We start from the raw sequence: 17391 nt of genomic DNA, 5'->3' as shown, positions 1-17391 counted from the left end.
TCTATGGACTGAAGGGGATCGAGTCTGATGGTCCTGAGGACCCTTCTAGCTTGAGCAACCCCGGAGTCTCTGATATACTGAATGATACCTGTCGCTAATTAGTAAATGATGCCAAATTAGTTAAGGCCTGGGAATGTGATTATATCCACCTTGGTTTTCTCACGCTTCTCGGGAGTCATTGGGGGGCAGGGAGAGCTATGCAACAGCAAAAAGGGCAACAACACATGAAGGGACAGGCGTGGGGTCTTTCAATCCTCCCAAATCAGTGCACAGCGTTCTGCATCCCAGCTGGAGCGCCACAGGTCTGCACAAATCATTAAGCCCCCTCACCAGGCAGTATACTCAGCCTGGGGCTCAGCCCTCCTCACTGACAATCCACACGGAGTTAGTTTGGCCCATGAAGCATTGGGATAGGATTTCTGCTTGTCCCTGCCATGGAAAAGCAGAAACATGGTGGTGGTTGGGGGTTTGGGGTTTGCTGGGGATTTTCTTCTTCTTCTTTTTTTATTTGGTCAGTTCCAGAAGAAACGTTGGCTTTCAGCAGACCCAGTGGAAGGAAGGGTGGGCCCCAATCAAAGTGGGACTCTGTCCAGATTTCCTCTCATCACTTTTGGGGAGAACAGGCTATTCCCCGCCAGGATGAGGGCAAAACAGAGGGACGATGGATGTTCTGAACACTCGGTTCCATTGTGTGGTCACCTCGAAGACACAGAGTTCAAAGAGAAGCTGGGAGGTGTTGAGAGCAATTGCTAAGAACTGGGGTTCTGAAGGGAGAGTTGGACGTTCCACTGGGACATTGTCCGGCCAAGGGGCAGTGGTCCTGACAGCCCTCCGCTGCCTGGAGATGGGGAGTTTGGCAAAAACGTCCCAGTGTGTGGTGACGACTGATATTGTTTTTGGAAGTAGATTTATTGTTTTTGTAAAATTGACACTGTCCAGTTGTGTAAGAAAATAGGAGGGAGGGAGGGAAGGAGGGAGGGAGGGAAGAAGAGAGGGGAGGAAGAGAGAAAGGAAGAACAGATGCTGAAAAGTGCAAGGAAGAAAGAAAAAGTCATCTTTAGGGCTTCTGAATTAGACTTTCTATACTGTAAGTCCCTTGAGGTGGGAGTGGGGCGAACTGTTTCCCACTTGTACCCCCAGGATCTTTATTAAGGGGGAAGATGGTCCTGTAGGGAAAAACATGGTGAGCTCAGGATTTTCCTAGGAGGGCCATTCACATCCAGTTGGTTTGGAAACCAAGTGTGCCCACACTCCCGGATCTGGTGCTCTTCCCTGAAGGTGGCTCCTACTGCCTGGGTCCACTTCCTACATAGCCTTGGGAGCTTCCATGGAGGGAGAAAATAGGCAGAGTGTAGTATCTGTGATTCATAGAAGAAACTTGCAGGAGGAGATGGGCAGGGGTGGGAAATGGGGACACAGGGCTTTGATTTTCATTCATGCCCTAGGCAAGCTGGTACCACTTGTTTTTGGTACATGGAAAGGTAAGCAGCATCTGGAAGCCTAAATAGGGAATAATTTTCTCCTCCATCTTTTTGTCTCTGATAATAATCTCCTAATTAGAATTTGAGATGTTCAATTATACAGAGGGAGAGTGTCCAATGGCACAGCACTCTCGGGCGTGCTTGATGTTCACCAAAGCTGAGGGTTTAATCCTTCCTCCTTCTCAAAATGGAGAAAACTGAGGCTCTGGGATTGGAAGTGACCTCCTCAAGGTCACAAGTTTATTCAGTGATAGAGGGAGGAAAAGTACACAGACTTTCTCACATCTGGTCTTTGCTCTTATTTCTCTAACTTCATTTCCCACTATTCTACCCCAGGGCTTTGTCCAGCACCAGTTGTGAACCATGCATGCCTTCCACTCTACTGTTCCTCATTTCCACACTGTTGCTTATGCGCTTTCCTCTCTTTGGAAGTGCTCCGTCCTTTCTGGCAAGTTCCAAGTTGTATTGGGAGACAGTTCAGATGTCCTCCAGGCTGCCTTCCCTGATACCCCATGGTGAAGAAATGCCTGCCCTGTTCCTGCACTGCATTTGTACCATTTACATTTATTGTTGTAATCTTTTAGTGTGTCTCCCCAACTACACTGGTGTGCGTGAAGGCAGTAGCTATGTCCTATTTAGCTGTGCTTCCCTAGAGCTTCACACAGATAATTATTTGTTGAATGAATTTGAATTTGTAGATATTCTCATAACTTTATGCTGAAATGACAACCATCATATTAAGCAGCCTCCTTCAGCACCAGGCTTAGAAACAGAGACATCTGACTGCCAATCTTATCATAATGGTGCTCACCTGAAGATAACAGTGCTAATTATTCTATTCCAGTGCCTGTGACCCCTCACTAAGCAGATAGGAAGGGGCTAGCCCTCTGTCTCTCACTTCCAGGAAAGCAATATGCCCTCTTTCTTTGGCTGTAACCAGCAGTGTGATGAAGCTGATAGCTCATCAGTGATCTGTTTTATAATTGAAATATTAATTATAACTACTTCTCATTTTCTAATGAAATGTCCTTGTCTCAAAGTCCATCAACCTTAGAACCAGGAGATAGAAATGATAAATGGCCAAGACTCTCTAGAAATCCCTTGGAGGATTCAAGGTGGCTTCCTTACCACCACAGATGTTGGCCTCAAGGCTGAGTACTTGTCTCCATAGCCAGCGACTTGCTGTATGAACTTGGACATATCAATGACCTCCTCTGAGCCTCCATCTCCCCACTGATAACATGGAAATAAATATACTATTTGCATTACAAGGCTGCTATGAGAGGGCTCCAGGCAGTGCTAAGCATGTGCCAAGTCATAGAAGTTATTATTAATATTATTGTTGTTGTTGTTATTAGTAGGGCAGTTGGAGCCTGACTGCCTGGGTTTCAATCTTGGCCTTGCCAAGCTGGGTAACCTCAGACAGGTAACCTGAGTCTTTGTTTCCTCATTTGCCAGAGAGGGTAATATTAGTTCCTACCTCACAGGGTTGTTGTGAGGATTAAATGAGATAATAATGTGAACTAGGTCTTAGAATAGTGGCAAGCACATAAGCAGTGCCTGATAAATCATAGACATAAGTGGGGGGATTTTTAGGGGTCCTGGAGGAACACCCCCAGACAATTTCAAGGTGCTTTTGCCTCTGGAAGGGAAGTCCAGATGCAAGAAGAATGCACACTTGCTGAGTGTAGGCCACACAGGGCCCCTGCCCTCCTGGAAAGCACATTCTATTTGGAATATGGCAACACACAAGTCAATAGTAAAATGATGATGACGCAGAGCCAGTTGGGTGCTGGGTCCTCTAGATGAGGAGATCAGAGAAAGCAATGCTGTTGAATGCGCACATGCAATGCCCAGGCCTCCATTCAGTCTCCAAAAGGCTTTTTCCCAGGAGCCCTAAGGGTTCACATGCAAATTAGCACTTGGAGATTTGCCCAAATATCCCAGAATTCTTAAGGGGAATTTGTAGACCAGCAGCCCATCCCCAACCCCCTTGGAGAATGCTTCAATGCATCTGCCTTCAAATCCTGAATCCTCTTTCCCTCATCTCTGCCGTGTGATTTTGGACAGCTTACTTAACCTCTCTGAACCTTGGCTTCCTCATCACTAATGCAACGTGGTTATGATAATAATACCAAACTCAGAGAGGAGATAGGAGAATTCAAGGAGATCATATGTAAGAAAACACACACCTATAGTTCAAAAATTTTAGCCATTATTTATTCTTTTTCTTTACCTTTCCACCTCCTTCTCCTTTCACCCCTCTTTTTTATATACCTTCTTCACTCTACCCCCCCATCTTATACTTCTTTCTTTTCTTTTCATCCTTTTCTTTTCTCTGCTATTTATTCCCTTTTTTCTTCCTCCTCCTACTCCTTCTCTTTCTTGATTCTTCATCTTCTCCTCCTCCAGGTAAATATCAAAATAGATTTTACCCAAGCAGGGCTAAGAACATCAATGCCCTCAAACTATCTCCCAGTGGCCAGAGAACACGTTCTGCCCCGGTAAGCAAAACAAGAAAGTTTGGCTGAGAGACACTGCTAGCCAGCCTCCTGGTGGTAAGTGGGCAAAGGGCTCCTCACTCCATTTCCTGGGCACTGAGACGATGGCTGAATTGGCCTCCCTGCTGTCCACACATACCTCCTCTTCTTCCATCAACTTGGAGTATAAATATATTATGGCCATACTGTGGAGGTATGGGGTGGGGCTTGGGGGTTCCTCTCAAAAGCCAGAAACAAAGGCATATTGCTTCTAACTTATTTTAGCAGTTTTCAGTAATGTAATTTTCAGTTCATTTGGTTATCAAAAACACACGTTTCCCCCCTTTCTTCGCACCAGAAAGGTGAAGTAGATCTGGGCCGTGCTGGAGGGTGCTACTGGTTTGGTATTCTTTTTTTATATCCCCACTAATTTCTCCACGCTGTGGAGAATTTGTCACACGCGCAGGTCTGTTTGATTTCATTAAACAGAATATTTAAGCATAAAAATTGTTTAATCGCCTTGTGTCATTATGAGATGAATTTCATTTTGCATACATTTGCATATTTCATCAGAATTAAGGCTGCTAATATGCGAAACAGAGACAGGTTGTGGCTGAGGTGTTTATTGTAATAGCTGCAGGCTGTTCCACTTGGACAGCTTTCTAGGTGGTGGAGAAAGAGGGGGAGGGAGGACTTGGGGTGGCTCAGAACACTTCAGGAAGCCCGTGGGTCTCTGGGGCTTCTACCTCGGTGGAGCAAAGACGGGTGGGCGTGGCCTGCCTCCCTGCCCTAGGAGACTGGCCAATCAGAGTAGGCTGGGCTGAAGAGGCAGGAGGAGGCCCAGCTGTCTGCCCCAGAGGCTCCTGGGAACTGGTGGGTACCAGGGCTGAGGTGAGGGACCAGAGCGAGGCTGGGGCCACGCTGTTGGCTCAGATGCATGCACACCCCCAGGATAGGCACATGACATTCTGGAGGCCTCCGCAGGCTTCTCTCCTTGTTTGTGCTGCTGCTTCTTCCTCTGCTTGCATTTTTTCTTTCCCTTTGTTTTCTCCATGGCTTTGTTTCAAGCCCTATTGGGTTTCTTCTTACCCATTATTTCTCCCTCTTTATGTTTCCTTTGCAGGTTTCCCCCGTGCTTCCCACCACCCCAAATGGGCTGGCATCCTTGTCTATTTTTCTTCCTCTGCTTCCTGCCCCCTTTGTTCCCCCCCGCTCTGCTTGTCCCTTCCGCTCCCGCCTCGCCTACTCCTTTCTCCATCCTGGACCCCCTTTCTTCCCCGGCCTGACACCCTGGAGAGCATCCGCAGCGGCCAGGAGTGACTTGAGGTGAGGACCGAATCAGGCAAGGCCCCCGCCTTGTGCAGCCACCCCGCCCCTCCATCTGAAATCCCTGATGAATCCCTGCCTTCATTTGAAGGTCAGAGATTAGATACCTATCATTTTCCTCTCCAGGGTCTGCCCTGCTGGTCCCCTGGAGAGCAGGTTCATAGCCACCCCCAGACAGAGGGGAGGAGAATTCTGTTCTTGGTGCATAATGAGGCCGTTTTCAGGGCATGGAGGGGTTTGATACAGAAGCTACTTTCAAAAGAAAGTAGCGTGGACGCTCCCCAGTCCCTCCTGTTCTGTGCAGCTGGTGATGAGTCACACCACTCTGGCAAAGATAAGCGAGGGCCATTCATACAAGCAAAGCTGAAAGGCAGCCTGAGCCAGGCACTGGCCCGAAGAGACTAAGCCCCTTCTCCAGGCATCAGTTTCCCTATCCATCTCTTGAGATTCTCCCAAGACTTCCCTGGCAGCTGCAGGCAGGAGACGATGTGGAAAGGGCAGAATATGTTTATTAAATTAACCTTGATTTATTGGGCACCTACTCTACACTGGGCACTAGGTGAACACTGATACATATGACATTTGGATGGGGAAGGCAGAGCCCCGGAAGAAAAGAACAAAGATAATGTCAGGGGCTTCCCTGGTGGCGCAGTGTTTGAGAGTCCGCCTGCTGATGCAGGGGACACCGGTTCGTGCCCCGGTCCGGGAAGATGCCACGTGCCGCGGAGCGGCTGGGCCCGTGAGCCATGGCCGCTGAGCCTGCGCGTCCGGAGCCTGTGCTCCGCAACGGGAGAGGCCACAGCGGTGGGAGGCCCGCGTACCGCAAAAAAAAAAAAAAAAAAAAAAAAAAAAAGATAATGTCAGACAGCGATAAATGCCAGAGGAGAGGCAGTGGATGGTGACTAGACCCTACCACTCCACTTTCCACTGCTGCCTTTGGCTTCTCTTGCTGGTGGCCGCTTCTCGGGTCCATTTTCTGGGCTACATCCCCACTGGCCAGTGGCCCCTCCCCTCCAGACCACCCAGAGGGACCCGCGGAGAATCACTCCTTTTTCTCAGACTCTTTGAGCATCTCCCCAGAGCTGGTAGAACAGCAGCTGCCAGGCGAACCCGCCCCGGCCAGATTAGCTGCTCAGGCCTCCATGTGAGAGCTGGAGCAATTAAAGCAGAATTAATGGGCTAGTAGGCAACCACCTTCCTATCCGAGGAGGGAGCGAGCAGGGCGGGCGTGTTTTGCTGAGTCCACAAACTGAACGCAATGCTCATCGACCAGGGGCAGGCAGTGGGGAGGGGATGGCTAGGAGAGCTGATGGGAATTAGAGACATCCCTCCCTCCCCACCCCAGCCAAGTACAACTGGTTAGCCACTGGGATCTGAGCATCTCTGTGGGGGACTCCAGCTTCGCTGGTGCGGAACTTTCTGGAATAGAACTTTGCCTTGGCAGCTTTGAAATGCCCAACCCAGTCCTGTTTTGAAATTTGATTTAATTTTTAATATCTTTATTCTCTCCCCAATAGCAAAAGCAATACATTTCCTATTGATTTTTAAAAATCAAATCTTGCAAATATGTATGGCTTAGAAAGCCCTATAAAATTATACATCTGCATATAAATTAGTATCTGATGGGGTGGGGGGAATCAGCAGGAATAGACACCAAACTGTCCACAGCAGTTAGCCCCAGTGTGTGTTTGTGAAAGGGAGAGTTGAAGGAGGCTAGATAACATGTAATATATTGGGGCACCAAGATGGATGACGTTGCTTCCTGCTATTGTTACTGTGGATTATATTGTTTTGTTTTTGTACGATAAAAATCAAACACATTCATGGTAAAGAAAGAAATGCAGAAAGATGTCAAAGACACCTGAATTCAGGCTCTTCTGCTTGCCGGCTGTGTGACCTTCTCCAAGTCATTTGCCCATGCAGGGCCTCAGTTTCTTTACCTGTAAAATGGGTTGTAGACATAATCCTTACCTCAACCTACTGAGAGAATTGCACATAGAGAACGTCCCACAATGCCCGGCGCATGGTGAGCGCTTAACAAATGGGAGTCACTAGTACTGGTTACTGTCCACGCTTCTGGCAGGGTGCCAAGCATGCAGGTTTTTAAAGGAACTTGACTTCTGGCATCAAAACCCCATAGGATGCAGGGGCCACCAACATCTCCCTCCCCTACTTCAGTGCGCCCAAGTAAGATGACATAAATAAGGTAGTTCTATTTCCAGGGTACCCAAGTGTCTCAGGAAGTGTCAGAAGATCCTCAGAAAGGGTTGTTGGAAGGCGGTGCAGAACCCAGAGGGAGTACAGACAAAAGCTGTATTGCATTGACATTGACATGACCTGGGAGCCCAAAGATCTGACTTCTGGTTCCTGGTTTTGCCCCTTCCCACCTCAGGGGCTTGACTCTTTCCTTTCTCTCGCCCTCTGGGGCCTCAGTTTCCCCCCACCCCGAGACATGGAACAAGACGAATAGCTACTCTAGCACCCGTGAACAGATGGAAAGATATTTTGAATTCCCATCACTTTTTTGTCTTTGAATGAACTTGTCTATCCAGTGGGCAGGGTCGGAGAGACTCGAGGAGGGATAGCAGCGATGGGAATGCCGTCCAGCTAAGTTCCTGCGCTTGAGAATGATGCTTGGGCCCACAGAACTCTGGACAGAGGGCTGCGTTGTCGGGCACTGGACGGAGCGCCCTTCTGGAAGCCGGTGGCCGGGTCTGATGTAAGCGTGCCAGGAAGTCCTGAGCCTGAAGGTAAGTGTTTGTGTAAGAAGTCAGGGCGGGGGCAGGAGGGGGGCCGCAGCGATTGTACCAAGGAGGCCAGAAACCTGAGCACGTCCTGCCTGCAGTCAGACGGGGGTCACCAAACCCAGACTAAATAGTCTGGCGGGCCAGGCTCTGGGCTGTCTGGAAAATGATCCCAGGATGGAAAGAACCCGTCGGGGAGGGGCTGAGAGGGGGGCACAGTTAACAACACGGAGCCCTGTATCAGCAGCCACTCCGAGGCCACCTCCCTAAGGTGGGGCCTAACCATGAACCAGACGGAGGTTTGAATTTTTCATTTCAGTTTCCGCTTCTTAATAGGAGAGGGGGAGGGGGTGGGAGGCTGAGGGGCAGCCCGGGGCCCTCCTCTCTGCTCGCCTGCATGAGGTTCAGGGCTGCACACATCGCTCTGTTCTCCGGGCCTGGAGCCAGGTTCTCATACCTGAAAGGGTCCAAGTGCCACTGTGTGGCCTTGGGCTGGTTAATTAGCCTCTCTGTGCTTTACCACCCCTCACTTGTCAAGCAGGCATAATAAGCCTGGGTGCCTATGTTGATTGAGACTGGGGGCTGAGCAAGCATATATGTGCCTTTGGGTGGGTGGGACACAGGTGCCCCCTCCAGGCAGAAACTGTCCCCTGGATTCAAACCAGCAAGTCAGGTACTTGGACCAGGTGCCCTTGGGCAGTGAACAACACGTGTAATCACACCTGGCAGTCCGGGGCAGGAGCATGAAAGGGGTCATTCCTAGTACATTACTGAGCACCTGCTCTGAGTCCGTCACCACCCTCTGTGCCCATTGACACTAGGAGATGCGTGTTCTTTCCCTCTTCTTAGAGAAGAGAAAATGGAGGCTCAGAGAGGTTCAGTAACTTGCCTGAGGTCACACAGCTGGTTAATGGCAGCATCAGGATTGGAACACAGGTCTAATTCTAAAGCCCTTTCTGTAACCCCTCGTAGCCTTATCACCATGAAGGTTATTATTTCCCGCTAATGTTCACAGCAACACAGTTCACAAGAACCAAACAGTAAAAACCGTCCAGGTGTCCACTGATGGATAAATGGCTAAATAAAATTCGGTCTGTCCATACAATGGAATATTATTCAGCCTCAGCAAGGAAGGAAATTAGGACATGTGCTACAACATGGATGAACCTTGAAGACATGGTGCTGAGTGAAATAAACCAGACAAATACTGTATGAGTCCATTTATATGGGTACCAAGAGCAGTCAAACTCATAGAGGCAGAAAGTGGAGAGGAGGTTGTCGGGGGCTGAGGGGAGGGCATAATAAAGAGTTATAATTTACTGGATACAGAGTTTCAGCTTGGGGTGATGAAAAAGTTCTGGAGATGGATTGTGGTGATGTTTGCACAACCAAGTGAGTGTATTTAACGCCACTGAGCTGTACACTTAAAAATGGTTAAAAGGGTAAATTTTGTTACTTCTGTTTCACCATAATTTTAAAAAATCACTTCTTTATGGAGATATTTGGGACTCCCCACTCACCCCCCAAACCAGCCTGCTCGCACAGAGGCCCCTGCTTCCTCTTGCCTACCCTCTGCACCCGGAAAACACGGGCTTCCCCTCTGGGCCCAGAAAAGACGGTGGCCTTGCCTGCCTCCATCCGTGAGGGCCAGCCCAGCACCCCCAGGGTGCCCCACCCCCCAGGGCCAGCCCAGCACCCGCATTCAGAAGATCATTCTGAACGAATGACACCAACTACAGGTAAACAATAATGCCGTCTGTTTAAATGTAGATGGTTAGAAAAGAGAGTTTCACTGGGACATTTGAAAATCTGGTTCGCTGAACCACACCGGAGAAGCCCAAGGCTGAAAGCGCTGTGGTTCTCATCTGGGGAGTGAAGCACAGACCCCGCAGTTTCTTCTCAAAGTCCTGGAGAAGCCCCTTGACATCTCCTCCTGATCTTGACTCTACAGAGCATGACCACAGCGACCAGGACACGTGACCTGACTCTGTTCCCTCAGCAGGTCTGCAAACTGAACATATATTTCTCCAATCCTTCTCAGGACTTGGAGTCCTGGCTCCACTGCCCAGCTCTCAGTGAGGCAAGCAGATGGTCACAAAAACCGGTGGTGGCCCGCTCATCCTGACGATGCCTGGGGTCCCTCCCAACACCAGCCCTTGGCTCTTGTGCCTTCCAGGCCTCGGAGCATCTCACTCTGCTCTGGGCGGTTTCGGAGCCTCCAGCAGAGCAGTGACAGGTGCAGAGAGATGGGCGATCACGAGCTCATTTCAGAGTTAGTGAAACTGAGGTCTGCACCAGACAGATGATGTGACTGCTCCTTCAGCCCGTTTCCCGGAGCTGGAGAACACATTCATTCATTTTGCAAATATTTGTGAGTTCTCCGCAGGCACAGGGCTGGATGCTGCAGATATAATGAGACGGGTGGGGTGGGAGGTATCCGGCAAGGGTGCCCTACCTTTATCTGGCTCACAATACAGGGGTGGAGGAAAAAGTGCAGCAAAATCTCTCAAGTAAAATTAAACTGGAAACCGGGATAAGGGCTGTGAAAGAGAGGAAAGGGAGCTCGGAGAGCTGATATAGTAGGAACGATTGGTCTGGTCTGGGGAGGTCCTGCAAGGCGCGTCGCTAAGCTTCCTCAGGTTAGCGCTGCTGAAAATCAGGCTGAAATCTGATCACCGGGAGGGGGAAGAGAACTTTCTGGACAGAGGGAAAGCCGTGTGTGAAGGCTGGCGTGTGGACCAAGCAAGGTAAGTGCAGATCACAGGAAGGTCAACATGGTCAGAGTCACGGAAGGGGCATGCGTGGTGGAGAGGGCTAGCCATCCCCTTCCGGAAGGTCTCGGGTCCGCAGCCTGGGGGCCAGAGGAGGCATGGGAGGGGCTCATCAGGGCTGAGACATGGCTGAGTTTGTGTTTTGAAAAGATCACACGTATTGCTGAGTGTGCACTGGCTGGAGGGAGCTGGCAGAGATGTGTTAAGGCTACTGCAGGCATCCAGGCGAGAGATGAGGGCTGCCGGCATCAGGAAGGCAGCGGGAAACGCGAGGAGAAGATGACAGATTCAAGAGAGATTTTGGCAGGAAAACCTCCAGGACCCGCTGGGTGGTGCGGGGGGTAGGGGTAAGGGAGAGAAGGGTGCAGGGAAGCCCGACTACTGTGATGGGGTCCCTGGAGGCACAGGGTGGAGTGGGGCGATGAAGAAGCTGCAGTCACAGAAAGCTCTTGGAGGCCAGCTGGTCCGCATCTGTCATCTCACAGATGGGGAAACTGAGGTGCTTAAAAGCAACATGCCTTTTCCAAGAGAACACAGGGAGGCCGTGGCAAAGCCGGGACCAGAATTCTGTTCTCATATGACCGATGATGAGATGTCAGCTACAGTCCAGCCAGGGCAGAAACTTCATTCATTCATTCACTCAATCAGCATTTTTTGCTCCCACAGAAATGAATATATCCCAGTTCCTGCCCTCAAGGAGTCCTTGGTGAAGGAGACAGACACACAGACCTGCCTTGAGAACCCAGGGTTGGTAAGAATCCGAGGGGAATTCACTACAGCTGTAGGAAGCACAGAGAAAGAATTCATTCTGCCTGGGGGGTCTTGAGAGGCTTTAAGAAGGAGGTGGTTTTTGAGCTGAATCTCTTAGGTATGTGTTTGCTGGTAGTACAAAGGAAGGAAAGAAAATCAGCCATCAGGAGAGGCATGTGCAAAGGACCAGGGGCATGAAAGTGCGTTGGGCATATTCACGAATTGAAGAAGTGTTGGTTTGAGTGGAGAGTTAAGTGCAGGGAGCAGGGCTGGCCTAGAGGCCTGCGTCAGATTGACCTTCTGTGGGAGTGGATCTCAGTTCCCTGGCAAACATTCCAGCCCTGCAGGGGATGGCTTTTGTCATTGTTAACTGGAATCCTCCTTTTGCATGATAAAACATTAACATCCTCCAGAATACAAAAAGATGTGATGGTCATTAGCTTTTCCCATGTCTGACTACCACATTGCTTCATTAAACCAAGAGGCAGCTTAGGGTCACTGCAAACAACGGGGCCCTGGAGCAAGCCTACCTGGGTACAGACTCCAACTCCACGAGACCTTGGGCAAATCACTGTCTTGGTTTTCTCATCTCTAAAATGGTGATACATCTATGATTAGGACTAACACACGTACAGGGCTTAAAAGAGTGCCTGGTACTCATTAGATATTAGCTATGCTTGTTGATTGCACAACAACCCCATAAGAAAGATGCTGTTATTATCATCTCTACTTTAAAGGTAAGAAAGCTGAGGCTTGAAAAAGGTTCAGATGGAAGTTGGTAGAGCTGGGATTTGAAGCCAGATCCTGAGTTCTTATCTGTCGTGCTACACAATGTCTGATCTGAACCTGAAAGTCAGGGATACATGCAGGTGATTCTAGACCGGGGAATCCAATTTCAGGCTGGCAAAGGATGTACTTGGCCTTCATCAAAGCAGGGCTGGTTTTGGCCGGCCCATCCAGGGAGGCAGGGCTCGGCATCTGAACCACGACAATTGCTTTTCCAGAAATGGAATAGCTATGGCAGGAGTATAAACTCTGGAGACAGACAGCTGTAGGTGCAGATCCTAGCTCTGACCACCTCCGGGCCGAGTGACCTTGGACGAGGCACGAACATCTCCAAGCCTCGGTGTTCCCATCTGTGAAGTGAGACGTCTGGTTAGCCTAAGTCAAAGGAAACTTCCAGCACCAACGTAACCTCTTAAGTAATAAGTGTCTGTGCAGCTAGCTCAGAAAAAGGAAATGATGTCTCCCCGGGACCCGTTGGACTGTGCTCTGTGGCCACCTAAACTTACTGAGACTCAGTTTACTCGCCTAATAAACAGGCAGAGTAAAACCAAGTGGGGCTCTGCCTCCCTCTCAGAGTTATCGTGTGTGCAGGGAATGTGGCTTTGGAGCACTGCAGCCCGGGGCTTGATTCCTAAATCTGCCCCGAAGATGCCTTTGTGCAAGTCTGAGTCTTAGTCTTCATCTGTAAAATGGGCACGATAATTCCGGTTTTACAGAATTTGATTGAAGAATTACAGGTAACATACATTTAGCATCTCATGCAGAGTAGACACGCAGTTAATAGGAAATAATGATAATAACATCCCAGCTAATAGACTGCGGTGACTCCTTCAGGCTGGGCACTGTGCCTTCTGCGCTTGTATCATAGTTCAGGTAAACCACACAAAGGTGCTTTGTAAACTGTAAAGTCCGGGGCACATATATATGGCACCAGAGGAAGGTCATTGAATGACCCCAGGACCTCCTTAGGAGCAGAGAGCCCCCATACATGGAGATTTCACAGTCACCACAAGATGGTGGCATGCACGCACCCCACCCTAAAAGTTTTCTTGTGTTAGAACTTGAGACACTCCCAACTCAGCAGAGGCATTGGCCGCTCCAGCAAGGCGGCAATAGAGTGCCCGTTGGGTTCTTTTCAAGTTCCAGCGGCATGTAATGACAGCCTTTTCCTCCACTCATAAACCACATATGGAATTAATAGCACCAGCATCAAACCAGACCAGGCTGGGTTTATTCACCAGAAAGAGTGAGATGTTCCGAAAGCAAGGCCAGGAGAGGCAGAGAAGGCTTTAACAAGCTTCTAGGTGGGATTTTTATTCCCCCTCCCTTTTCACTTTATTGAATCTGGTCCTTGCTGATTTGGTTACAGCCTGTGATTTCGGTTTATGATTCAATAACCCATTTGAAAGCTTGTAAATAGCACGGTTTTGCTATCTGCTCTCTCCTCCCCAAGGGGGTTGCCGCTGAGGATAGAGGGGGAGCCTGCATGCTCTCACAGCTGGGGGGGCAGCCATTGGAGGAGTGTTCTGAGGGTGGGACCGCTGAGCGATGTGGACCTGGGGTGGGGTCTTGACCACTGGATAAGGTGGACACAGCCTCAAGCAACAGTTGGATCCCCCAATCCAAATGAGGATTTCTCCCATCCAGACATGACCGTGTCTGGGTGTTCCTGATTATCCCACTGGCACAAGCCCCAGCTCACCCCTTAGGAAGCCGTGAGTGGTCGCAGAGGCTATGGTTCACAGATTCTGTGTCTTCAGAGCCAGATTTCTTGAGAGGGTCATCTACACTCCCTCTGCCACTCCCCACCCCCCAACCCACTGCTAACTGGCTATCCTGCTGGTCTGAAGAGGAAGATGAGAGACTCATGGCACAGGACCCCACCCCCAGACAAGCCCAGTCTAGAGCAGAACCCCCAGCAACCAGCAGAGCCATGAATGAGTCCAGCCAAGATGAGTCCCAGGCAAATAACCAATCAATGAGTGATTGTTGATATAACTCACTGATTTGGGGTGGTTTGTTTCACAGCAGTAACTGACTGATACACTATCGGCTGGGGGCTTTTCAACTTTATTAACCAAATGACTAAATGAATAGATGAATGCTACAATTCTCTAAATCGTTGGGTCCATGAGTTGGAGAGGTCTTAACAGTGGGATTCTGTGCTTCTGAGTCTCTGTGGTTTAAATTCCTGGAGTAGAAGCAGGGCACGATCTCTCCAGGAGAGCAGCATGATCCGTGCAGAAAGGTCCATGCTGATCTTTGCCCTATCCCACGTTTCCATTTGACCTTGGTGAGAGCATCCTGGTGCCAGGCAGCTGAGTGTAAAGGGAAGTGGAAGCTGTGGTGTAAACAGCTGAACTGGGACACATCTTCATGACTCCTCTGCCCACAGGGAAAAGCCTAAATGCTATGGGAGGACCTCCAAGCTCTGGTTTGACCTATCTCCTGATCTTGTCTCCTGCAGCTCCACCACCATACTCCCTAAGATGGGACACTCATTTCTGCTCAACGATCTCCAAACACATCATGCTTTTTCATGGATCCCTGCCTTTGCTTCTACCATCTCCTCTGCCCGAAATGCCCTTCCTCCATTTAGCCCGCTAATGAACCCCTACTCATACTGCAAAACCCAACCATCATAGCCCTTCTATGAAATTTTCCCCAAACTGAGGTAGAAAACTCTTTCTTGTGATACTGAAATAATTTAATGGCATGTCAGATCACACCCCATTTCCCCAACTAGACTGTGAACTCCTCCAGAGCATGCTCAATAAAACCGAAGAGGGTAGATGGGTGAGTGAGTGATCAGTGTGGGTACCTTTCCAACAAGGTAGAATGGTTCTGTGCAAATACCATGGGCACTGGAATCAACAGATCCTGGGTTCAGATGCAGAGGATTGTTACTCCATGAGACTAGGCTAATTCCACTGTTTCATGGGTCTTAGTTTTCCCAGCTATAAAATGGGACCAAGAGTGATCATGGCAGGACACACTATCTCCAGAGAAAAGGCTCCCTCCCTTCTCCCTGCCAAGGGACTCAGCCCTCCTCTTCTCGGGGGAAGGCTGCCTCTTTGGCCTTCTTCCTGACACCTCTCCCAGCGGTGGGAGGTCTCAGGAGGATGGGAATCAGGGAGAGACTGGAGCTCAGGGTTCTCTGAAGGTACTTTTCTTTCCCTAGGGAGTCTCCATGACCAGCGTGACACCGTCATCATCATCTTCATCATCCACATCAACTCCTATTTATCAGACACCAGTGAGGACTTTCCGTTCATTATCTCTCAACAGTCCTGCCAGGTAGAGACTCCTATTATCCCCATTTTAAAATAAAAACACCGAGCCTTGGGGAGGTGCTAGGACCTGGTGAGATGATTTCTCTCCTTCTCACTGTTCTCTTCTTGGTCTGAGGATCTTTTATCTTGGACCTTGTATCTCTGTGCAGTTAGTCGTGGGGAAACCATTGTTTGATTTGAGGCTGATCTCAGTGAGCCTATAGTTTGGGTTTCCTGGGCTCCAGACTCTGCTCCCTGGAGACCAAAGGAGAGAGAATGGGAAGCAAGGTTCAGGAGAGCTCCTAGGGCTTGGAGTAGCCTCGGTGAGGTACTTCTGCATTTGTCAACACCGCCTGATGCGTTCTCCCCAGTTCCCCCTGTTTGACAGACATTTCTTCAGTGCCTAGTGTTCGCCAGGCTCTGTGCCAAGAGGAGGACATGCTGAAATAAATGTCATTGTCATGCCCTCAAGAGCCTACCAGTCTGATGGCTGAGGAAGCCCTGAAGACAAGCTTCTGGAGGCCATTTATCTAAAGGCTGTAGTTAATGACACTTGGAAGTGAGAAGCCATTAAGGTATCATCTTGGTGTCAACTCCAGTCAATTGCTCATGGCCTCCTCGATGCTCAAGGGCTTGGAAAGAAAGGATGCTATGATTGATTAGCAATGTCTGCCATGTGCACGGCTAGGAGAGTTCTGCCCTGTGTGCCAATTACCTGCTACCCCTGGTTGAGCAATGCTACTTTTTGTAGGTGTGGCAGCCTACCCAGTCAGAAAGGTTTAAGGAAGGCATAAACAGGATTTTTGCAATCCTGATCTGAGCATGGTCTACATGCCTTGGAGGAAGGAAGGATTTCTGCTCCTGGGAGGTCTAGAAGGCTCCCAGAAGTGCTGACAAGTGAGCTGAGCTTGAAGGATAAGATTTCAGTATCTTATAAGTGATTCCCATTGACATATACTGAACACTTAGTGTATTCCATATATTTTTCAGATGGAGAAGATGTCAGGGAGGACCTTTCAGGAAGCAAGGTACAAGGGACATCTTGAATGTGGCGTAGCAAGGGTGACAAGAGAAAGGAGTATGAGGAGAACAGAGCTGGGGGCAGGGGGGAGCAGCTCACAAAGGTTCTGGAGTAGAGTTTGGCTTTCATCTCACAGGCCCTAGGAGCAAGGGGGCACCTTGCATTTGAGCACAATTTCTCTGCATGGAGCCACCAGAGAGGGGGCGGCTGCCGGGCTGAGATATCTTCTCCCTGAGTGTTCTCAGCCGGGAGAACAGAGCTCCTGCAGCCATGAGGACACTGCTATTTTAAGCCACCTGCCAACAGCCCGCCTGCCTCCCCCCCTGCTGTCTTGACACGCGGCTCCTGGCAGCGAACCCAGTGTCACCCCAGCAGACAGCGCTGGGCGGCTGAATGCAGATGCACACCTGGGCAGGTGACAGCTGTGGGGACCCAAGCACCTTCCCACTCCTAGCGCCCAGCATCCTTGACCCACTAGCCTGGCGGTGGGGCTGAGGGGAGCCCACATCCTGCCCCGCTCAGACAAGGCAGGCAGACCTGGGGGCTAACCTCTGGTCTTACATATGTGGTAAGACATCTCTGTTCTCAGAGCCTCTGTTTTTCCTCATCTGTAAAATGGGCATAATGATGAAATAATCATGCTGCCTCACAGGATGCTGGGGGAGCTCTTCAGGCGATCAGATATGTAAGGGACTAGCACTGTGCCTGGCACATTTTAGGAGGTGAGAGCATCTATACCAACCACCAGCAGGCTCCCCCA

This window comes from Physeter macrocephalus, chromosome 19 (genome assembly GCF_002837175.3).
Source record: "Physeter macrocephalus isolate SW-GA chromosome 19, ASM283717v5, whole genome shotgun sequence".
Taxonomy (NCBI): domain Eukaryota; kingdom Metazoa; phylum Chordata; class Mammalia; order Artiodactyla; family Physeteridae; genus Physeter; species Physeter macrocephalus.
This window is presented reverse-complemented; position numbering follows the sequence as displayed.